Source organism: Danio rerio, chromosome 13 (genome assembly GCF_052040795.2).
Source record: "Danio rerio strain M-AB ecotype USA chromosome 13, GRCz13ab, whole genome shotgun sequence".
Taxonomy (NCBI): Eukaryota; Metazoa; Chordata; class Actinopteri; order Cypriniformes; family Danionidae; genus Danio; species Danio rerio.
Window position 1 is genome coordinate 32,967,501 of NC_141033.1, and position 10,775 is coordinate 32,978,275.

The 10,775-nt window shown below is 31.9% G+C and overlaps 1 protein-coding gene across 4 annotated transcripts in view; it reads left to right on the forward strand.

Moving 5' to 3' along the window:
- The window catches only part of zmiz1a (zinc finger, MIZ-type containing 1a), a 249,704-nt gene that overhangs the window by 92,116 nt on the left and 146,813 nt on the right, over window positions 1-10,775 (forward strand). For all 4 annotated transcript variants that reach the window (XM_087278069.1, XM_087278070.1, XM_087278071.1 and 1 more), the window contains exon 3: window positions 7,877-7,951. The gene's annotated coding sequence lies outside the window, so the exon portion shown is untranslated. The remainder of the gene's footprint in view (window positions 1-7,876; window positions 7,952-10,775) is intronic.

Sequence of the window (10,775 nt, forward strand, 5' to 3'; positions counted from 1 at the left end):
TGATTTGCTTTTGAGAAAACACTCAATTGAAAACCATGAATTAGATCTGCAGGATTGTGAGTATCATAATTCTCCCATGACTCCGAAAGGTTCTGGTTTTAAAAAAATAACACAGGCTCATTGTGAAAATGTAACCCCGTATACGTTTCTGGAGAGCATGGGTTATGTAGCCAGAGCTACGTAGGGCTGCATTTGGTTTTTAAAACTAACGCTGCGGGGTGGTATGATGCTGCCGACAGCTTCTGTTTTTGTTCACGCTAGTAGTTCACCACTTTTCTGCTTTTACCAGTTTGTCCAGTAGCTCACCACATACGTCGGAGGAATGGTTCCAGAGAGCAGGTAAAACAAAAAGCAAAAAATAAAATAACCAAGTAAGCAACAGGGTGAGAACGTGCTGAGAGTTGAAAACGTGGTAAAAATAAGGCGGCCGCAAGGGCTTTACTTTTTCTCTATTGTTTTGAAAACATTGTCGGTTGGGTCTAGAGAAGGGGTGATGGGGTCAATCAGGGCTTTTGTTAGCACAGCCGATTGGTCAGTCAGTCAGTCAACAGCAGACTCTAGTGGATTTATGCAAGAATAGCAGGCACGAATAGCGCTCTGGAGTGAAATTTGAGATTTACAAAAGTGTACAAAAAACCAAGCTCCTAGGAATGTATTTCACACTGTCAAGAAATGTATACAGGTGTACATATCAAAAATTTGCCTAGGTTGAAAAATATTGTAGTTGTTGCTGTCTATCATTTAACAATAAATATGTAATTAATCTGAATTTATTATAGAAGTCTTTTGAATGAATATTTCAAAGAATCACTAGTGAGGACTTTATTCTTTACTGAATGAATCAGCATTTTGATGTAATGTCTTGATTCATTCAGTTACTTTACATAGGCTCCACTTTTAGACACGCAAACATCCCTAAGCACCTCCACTTGAGGGAATGCCCTGTGCCGTTTTAAAGTGCGTTCCATTTTATCAAGTGAACGAAAAAAGCTTACATGGACATACACTTGATCCCTCAATTTTGACTAAGGGAGCGAGTTGGCTTTATATGTTCACTTCACCTTTATGTACCAGAATGCAATGCGATTGCGATGTCACAGCAGTGTAGTTTCCAAGTGCTCAATAGTTTAGGGCAATTCATTTAAACCCATTGAGATGTCTTACCAGTAGTAAACCCTTGTGTAGTTTAAATAATGTACTGAAATGCAACCAAAGACTTTACTTGCTTCATTAATGGAACAAATACAGGAACAAATTTCTTGAATGATTCAGTGAGTCATGAACACTTCTCTTACTTTAGTACCCTAACAGTAACCAATTAGATTTTTTTTTATAACAACAAGTTGCTTTTAGAGTGATTCAACTGAAATAAAAAATTTTGGGCTGAAACCAAAAATTTGCTATCTTTTTGGCCAAAAAACTGCACTTTATATTAAAAATGCTTTACATTATTTAATAAAATAAATGATTATTACAATGTGTTTATTTTTTATTGAATGGAATAAACTAAATATACTGATTAAAAAGCACAAGTCAATCAACTAACCACATTAATTGACAGTAGGTGAACAGTATTGAGTGGCAGTGCTATTGACCTCATTCTAAAATGCAGAAGTGTGCTCGTTCTTATGATCGGTGTAGAACTTTGGATTCAGTCGCCTATGGAAGAAATGACTTGGATTAATAAACTTTAGAAAGTGGTTAAACTACTCACTCGAAGTGGCTCTGTCCTGGTCAAACACTAATCTTATTGCATGTTCTCATACCAAACGTTTAATAGGCATTAGTAAATCATTACCATTTAATTAATCGTTATCATTTTGTCAGCTATGGATTCATTCCCTGTTTGTTTTTTTATTTATTTTTATTTATTTATTATTTATTTTTTTGCAATGAGCTGATTTTTAGTCATCAGTGCTTTGTTCTGCATATACCAGCACTCCTCACTGGTGCGCATCACCTCTGCCGGTGTGTGTTTTCTATCTTTTTTTGTGTTTGTCTGTGTTGTGCCTGGTCTCTCCTCGGCTGCACCTGCACTAATTGTAAGTGTGCAGCTGTGATGTGAGAGTCGTCCTCCAGCTGGGAGAGCTTGTTGAGCTGCCACACAAACCGGCCGAGCTAAACACCCCAGTAAGTCCCTCCTTGACTCAGCTAATGAGTGTGGAGCACAGACAATACACCCCAATCCAGCAGCCCATCTGAGCGACACTGCAGTCCAAGAACCGGAGGAGGTCGACTATAGACGACTCTCAGTTTGTGCTCTGTGACCGTGAAAGTGTGGATAATCAAGCCTTTGCTGTTTCGGCCTTCTGTATCCCGACTGTGTCTTTCCTTTTTTGTTAGTATCAGTCCATCTCATGGGTTTCTCTCACGCTGAGTGACTCCAGATCAGTCATCCAGCCTGAAGGTCATATTTTCTTTATAAGTAAATAAATGATACTGGCTGTGATAAGAAGGCTTCGTGTTTATACATGGTTTAAAAATAAAGATCTTTTAGTGATATTTCTTAAAGGTTATTTATTTTTATATTATATAAATGCTGTATCAGCTAAAAGGTATCAATATTCTTAAAATTTTATTTTACAATATATTATACATCTTTTATAATTATTAAACATATTAAACATTTTAAAACTACATAATTATAGAAATTAACTTTTATTTTAGAATAAAAATATTAATAATACATGTATTAAAATTAAAATAAAATTATTATCCTTTTATTTGTCCTTATTAAAAAGTATTTACATAATTGTATACATTTTTATATTGAAAATGTAAAACTTTTTGAATGCATTTTTGTCTAATATTATGTATATATTTATTTATTTGTTTGTTTATTTAGTCAATGTATTTATTTATTTAATGAATTAATTATTATTATTTGAATATTTGTTTATGCCCATCATGAAAGTTTATCCAAGGATAAAAATTATATAAATTACACAGTTTTTATATAAAGTCAAATTTTTATTTTAGGATAAAAATATTAATAATACGTGTATAAAAAAAAGTAAATTAAATTATTATCCATTATTTTTTAGTAAAAAATATTAATATAATTTAATATATTTATTTATTTATTAAAAACTAAAAACTTTTTTATTTAGTGAATTTATTATTATTATTTATATTTTTTATGCCCATCATGGAAAATTATTAAAGGGTAAAAATTATATAAATTACACAATTATTATATAAATTTAAAATTTAATTTAAAATAAAAATATGAATAATACATGTTAAAAATGTTAATTAAATATTTTTCATTTTTTTTTATCTAAAAGTATTTATGTAATTTAATACATTTAATACATTTATGTATTGAAAACTTTAAAAATCTTCTTGAATTTTATTTTCTGATAATATGTATATATTTATTTATTTCATTTATTTAGTGAATTTATTAGATTTATTTATTTATTTATTTATTATTAAAATTTGTATATTTGTTTATGCCCATCATAAAAGTTTATGCAAGGGTGAAAATTATATAAATTACATAATTGTTATATAAATTAAAATTTTTATTTTAAAATAAAAATATTAATAATACATGTATTAAAATGTAAAATAAATTATCAATTTTATACATTTATAAATTTAAAACTTAAAACTTTTTAAATGCATTTTGTCTAATAATATTTAAATATTTATTTATTTATTTAGTGAATTTATTTGTTTATTTATATATTTATGAATGTATTTGTTTATTTATTTAGTGAATTTATTATTATTATTATTATTATTATTATTATTATTATTATTATTATTATTATTATTATTATTATTATTTGTCTATTTGTTCATGCCCATCATGAAAAACTATTCAAGTGTGAACATTATATAAATTACATAATTATTATAAATTAAAACTTTTATTTTACAATACAAATATTATATTTTATTATATTATATTTATATAATTTAATACATTTATACATTGAAAACCTAAAAAAAATTCATGCAGTTTTGTCTGATAATATGTATACATTTATTTATTTGTTTGTTTAGTGGATTTATTTGTTTTGTTTATTTATTTATATAGTGTAAATATATTTATTTATTGTTATTTTTATATTTGTTTAATTGTGATACTGAATGTTTTATAAACTATTGGTTTCGACAACCTAATTGTACAAATTAAAATGCTGGCAGCCTATGGAAATCTGGAGCAGCTGAAGTCCTCAAGGAATAACCTATAACATCCTCATGTCTAAACCTTATTTCAGTTAGTCCTTGGGCCTCGTGTCCAGAATAACACTGCTGGATGTTCAGAGCAAAACGTTAATGTGCACTTCACATGTTCCCTCTTCTCAAAAGCTTAATGTAAATACCGTAGAGTGTTTTGCTAATTAAAAGGATCTGTCCGGTTTAATTTGAATCAGACATAAGAAAATAAATGAGAGGGTTATAGCAGACAACCAGATTTGAGAGTAATTTGTTAGCACACTATGAGGTTGGAGTTATTATTATTTTCATGATCATCTTTCTGGGATCTGCATTCACTATGACCTGACACCATTACAATATTCCAGTAGTAGATAAAAAGGTTAGTATGTGGTTATTATTAATAGAGTCAAAATAAAGAAGTCTATTAATAGTCAAAGCATGATCTCATTAGAAAGTCAGTAGTTTTGCTTTTACAAAAGCTGACTTCAAATATTCAAATGAAATCACAGCTATGGGGGTCCGCTAGGGTTGATTGCAGGAAATGAAGTAATAAACAAACCTAATAGAGCCTGGACTCCAGTTGTATGCAGAGGGCAGAGAATCCGACAGTTTGTCACTTTTCCTCTTTTGTATTATAAGCCCATTCATTCTGGCTCAGTGACAGTTGTGTGACAGCATACTGATGGTGAAGCTGTAGAAACTGATGGGACCAATAAACAAAGACAAAGTTTTATATGAACTGATTTTTGCTGCCCTCAAGCTATGCCAGAATTGTCGTATTTACGAGAAGAGTGCACATGTGGTACATACAAGTGGGAAATCCTGGAATTTCTTTGAGCACTGGCTTTTGACACTTCACTTTTTGTAGTTGGAGATTTTTATTTAAAAATGCAAACATGCTGCAGGTCCACCAGACCCTTGAACACTGGCTGAGGGTTAAATAGTTGGAAATTGGGATGTTAACTATTTATTTTTCAGCTTATCTTGCTGCACAAGTGCTAAAAAAGCTTTGGTCACACTTTATTTTGATGCTCCTTTTGCTGAATTGAAGTTACATTGCATCTACATGCCAACTAGTTCTCATTAGATTAAGTAGACTGTTCGGCTGGGGTTGAGGTTAGTGTAAGTTGACATGCACTTGCAAAGTTACTTATAGTCAGTTAAATGTTCGTTGAAGGAGCAATATCAGCAGATATCAAGCAGACAGTCTACTAATACTAAAATGGATCATCAAAATAAAGTGCTACCAAAGCTTCAAAGTTTTCATTTGTTAATACCATGCCTGTTCTTTAGGCAGAATAATCCTTTTTTTAAAACAGGGATTTAAAGTTTGAAGAAAAAAATATCACTTCCAAATGCACAAGATGTATGTTGTTACATTTCTCACAGTGTGGTTTATTCTTTAACATAACTTGTGTTGTCTAAACTAAAATATTATAAAGACAAATAAATATTTTGGCCTAGATTTGCAATGTATGTCCTGATGCTGAATTCTTCTTGATCCATTTACAGTTGAAGATCCCCTTTGATTTTTTTCTTCTTTTTTTTAATAATATTTCCTAAATGATGTTTAACAGAAAGGACATTTTCATAGTATGTCTGATAATATTTTCTCTTCTGGAGAAAGTCTTTTTTGTTTTATTTCAGCTAGAATAAAAGCAGTTTTTAATTTTTCAAAAGACATTTTAAGGTCAAAATATAGCCCCTTAAAGCTATATGTTTTTTTTTAAAAGTCTACAGAACTAACCATCCTTATACAATAACTTGCCTAATTACTCTAACCTGTCTACTGTAGTTAACCTAATTAACCTAGTTAATGTCACTTTGAGCTGCATAGAAGTGTCTTGAAAAATATTTAGTCAAACTTTTATTCACTGTCATCATGGCAAAGATAAAATAAATCAGTTATTAGAACTGATTAAAACTATTATGTTTAGAAAATGTGTTGAAAATCTCCTCTCCGTTAAACAGAAATTCATTCAAGGGGCAAAAAAATTCTGACCTCAATTGTACACTAAGTTTTAGAACAGTAAGATTTTGATTGATTTTCTTCTGCTTACCAAGCCTTCATTTCAGTGATCTAAAGTACAGCAAAAACAGTCAAATTCTGCAGTATTTTTCTATTTAAATATGTTTTAAAATGCAATATATTCCTGTGACTTCAAAACTGATGTTTGCATCATTACTGCAGTACATGATCATTTAGAAATCATTCGGTAATATACTAATTTGCTTTTCAAATTAGCTTTGACCAAAAAGCAAGGGAAATGCCATTATTCACAGTATTTGAATATTTTGAGACCTGAGATTGATTGGAGAACATCTCAATCTGTTTTCTTGCTTACACATTCATAGTTCATGTCATATCTCTGCCACATGGAAAGAAAGAATCAGAATTGGGACACTTGAACGTTGTAATGTAAATGCAACCTAAAATTATTTTAAAGGGATAATTCACCCCTGAATAAACATTTACCTCATCATTTTTTCTTCCTCACATGGATCCAAGCCTTCATGAGTTTCTGTTGATCACAACTTTAAGATATTTTGAAGAATGCTTGTTGCTGTAACCCGTTGATCTCCATAGTAGGAATAAAAAATATTGTTAAAGTCAATAAGTGCCTTTCTTTTTAGAAAGAAACTCGGATAGCTTTTCAACAAGTTTAGAGTAGGCATGGAATGATAACCGCTTTCAAGGTATACAGCGGTTTGGAAAAGTCAAGGTTTTACGATCACCAAATTTTCTGCAATACTGTTCCTAAGGTATGTGGACTATTTATTTATTTATTTATTGTCGTTTTTTACGACAGTATCTCCAGCTGAAAAGATTTCCAAAGATGCAGTTTTTAATGGTAAACAAATCTGTGTTGTTGTGACTAATGAAGACAGCAGAAGTCAATAATTAATTTTAATTATTTAGCCTGATATGTTTACTGCTCCAAAAGGGAAATAGTTTTCGTATTTTACGCAGACATCGAAAAAATCTATTTTAAAGCAGTAATCACAATACCGCGAAACAGTGATGTTTATCCAAGGTTATCATACTGTCAGAATCTTGTACCGGCCCATGCCTAGTTTAGAGTGAGTAAATGATTATAGAGTTTTCATTTTTGGGTGAGCTATTCCTTCTTAAAATGATTTATAAACATTATAGTAATGTATTAGTTCTCCTCACTCTACTACAAATCCATCAATTTCCAGAACCTTCTCATTCACTGTTCCTAGCTGGTGGAATGATCTTCAAAACCCCATACAGAATGCTAAACCCCTGCAAATGTTCAAGTGCCTTTTTCTTGCTGTATTCCTAAGTTCTAACTCACTTTTCAATGAAGTATCTTCACAATAATTCACTTATTTCAGGAAATTAGTTGGTTAGATTGAAAACCGCCTTCTACCGTTTGACATTTTTGATGATCAGTATGCTTGACTCTGTGTCAGATTAGTTGGGTATGCTATTTTACATACGTTAATTAAAGGTTGGTTTTAATATTGCCCCTCATACCAGCTTCTAAATGCCACAGATCATAATGGTACATGATCCCCAGTGCAGAATAAGTCTATCCGTGAGCTGCCTTTATTTAGCAGTGTGACATTATCAAGCACGGAAGGTCAATTATGAATACTGAAAAGAACATATGTAACCGTGCACATCATTCAATTTGGCAAAGAATTAATACAACGTTGTTTTTTATTTACATTCCAGATCACTTCTATGATTGATGAGGATATGTGAGTGAATTTGCCAAACACTGAACAAAGAGATCTCCTGCATCCTCCGGTAAGAGCTTTTGACTGATGATCCTTCTCCGCTCGTTTCTGCTAATGATTGTTCACCTAATCGCCGATTTGCACACACATGTACCGCTCGCATGGCGTTATCTTCAAAACAACTTTCCAGAATTAACTCCAATGGCGTAATTGGTGCTAAAAAGGGGAAAGCACGCACGCTGTCATGTCAGACGCTCATATTTCTTGAGCACAGTCAAACGACGAATTTATTTAGTGTTTCTGAGCGGCAACAGAATGCCGTGTATAACATGAGTCATAATTAGCAGCGGGGCCTCTCAAATCACTCGCTGCTTTGTTGTTCTCTCTTACGACGTCAGTGTCAGTTTTTTTTTTTACATGATTATTAAAGGCAGGCACAATTACGGAGATGTGAAATTCTTTGGGGGAAAAAAGCAGGCAGTCGGGGATGTGGCATGAAGCAGTATTTCATCTCGAGGCTTTAAAATCTGCCCGTTCTTGTGTGCTGATGAGACGTAAAATAGCTCGAAGGTGAAAATGTGTTTTTTTTGGGGTGGCATCTACATTATGCAAATGAGTTTGGAATGGGGGCGGAGCCACAGAGGCCAGATTGCCAGAAGAAGAGGGAGAGAGAGTAAGAAGAAGCCTGTAAATTATGGATGCCTGCTGCCTTTTCTGCCAGGGCAAAGAAAAGAGAGGCGCTGGGAGAAACCACAAGTCATGCATATCAGATTATCCTTCCTTTAGCCCTCCCTTTCCTTCACTTTTACTAAATTTTCTTATCATGCTTCTTGAGCAAACTTGCACACACAATCTGGGCTGTGTATCTCCAGTCACATGAGCGCCAGAGGTGCTGACGAGATGGAATGCTTGGCCTGGTATTTCCTGACGCTCGCACACACACACATACACATGCATGTACACAAACACAAACTCACATAAACACTCAGAGTAGGCTGTATATTTATGGATGGGTTGGTGTTTGGCTGTGTGGCAGAATGATGGAAAACAAATAATGTAGAGGATTTTGAAATGCTACCATATGGTTCATAGGCTGATTTTGTGCACTTCTTAATTGTGCTTATTTTATACACTGCTGTTGATTGTTTTGGGATATGTATTTATTCTCTCATAATCTCTATTAATCACCAAGATTGATTTTATTTGAATAAACAACAGTATAATTAGTAATTTTAGAAAATATTATATTATAGTTTTATAGATACAGTTGAAGTCAGAATTATTCAATTTTTTTTCTTTTTTAAATATTTCTGAAAGATGTTTAACAGAGCAAGAACATTTTCACAGTATGTTTAATAATATTTTTTTCTTCTGGAGAAAGTCTTATTTGTTTTTTTTCAGCTTGAATAAAAGCTGTTTTTAATTTTTTAAAAAGCCATTTTAAGGTCAATTCTTAGCCTCTTGAAGCTATTTTTTTTCGATCAAACTATTTCTTTCAAACAAACCATCGTCATGCAGAAATTTGCCTAATTACCCTAACCTGCCTAGTTAACCTAAATAACCTAGTTAAGCCTTTAAATGTCACTTTAAGCTGTATGGAAGTCTCTCGAAAAATATCTAGTAATATATTATTTGCTGTCATCATGGGAAAGATAAAACAAACCGGTTTTTAGAATTTGAATTATTAAAACTATTATGTTTAGAAATGTGTTGATTTTTTTTTCTCTCCGTTAAACAGAAATTGGGGGGGAAATAAACAGTGGGCTAATAATTCTGACTTTAATTGTATATATCAAAAGTAATTCAGCTGCTATTAATTACTTGTCTTTTCAGTTTCGCATGATCCTTCAAATATATTTTAGATTTATTCTTCTTATATTGTTTCTTATAATAAACCATCTTGTGGAAAGACTTTTTAATAAATAAAATAACATTTTTTAAAAATAGATATATGTTGTAAAATTATAAATGTCTTTCACTTTTGACAACTATAACAATAATAAAATAACCAAGAAACAAGTGTAATATACATTTTATCCACCCTATATATTACATGTGATGTTCAATTTTAAATGATGGTACACAAATAATGAAGTTATCAGTCAGAATTGACAACAGGTCATTTACAAATAAATAAGACACATTTCAAAGAAAGAATATTATTTTAGCAAATTAAGATTATTTTTATTCTCAATGGGGCTACAAAATTGAATTCTCTGTCATTTAAAATTTCTTTATACGTGACCATTATCACTATTAAGTTTTACCCTTAAGTCAGCTAAATAAATAACAATACATAATCAGATTTATCAAATCGCTTTTCTTTTATTTATTTTCTTTTATATTTTTAAGTTCAGGTTAGAATAAGCATGATTATTCATTTTCACGTAAATGTATCTAGTAATCTGAATGCCTAGGAGGCCTATCACACCAAACCTGCTTTACCGTTGAAAGGCACATCTTTTGAATGGTTTACTAATGGCCGAGAGCGTTTTTGCGTGCTCTGTGCGACTCACGTTTTAACCACCTGCTGTGTCTCACGTTTTTGCTTTTGCGTCCGCTCGCAGTTGAAAAAAGATCAGCTCTGTGCAGCAAAAGCGTATTACATCTACCGTGTCTTTTTCATTCTCCAATCAAATGAAAGCAGAGGCGGGGTTTTTGTTGAGGTGACGCTATGTTTTGCTGTGTCCTAATTCGCATACTTATACTACGCCCTAAAGGTATGTACTTTTTTGTGAAGGAAAAGTATGTATTTTTGAGTGTGTAACAGAAGAGTATGCAAGCTTTGGGACATACTACTTGCTCGTTAACAAATCATTGTGTTGCTTAGTCATGAGCCCTGTCAATCATCCACACATCATCCACATTTCCTTCATATTTAATTTCCTACCTTA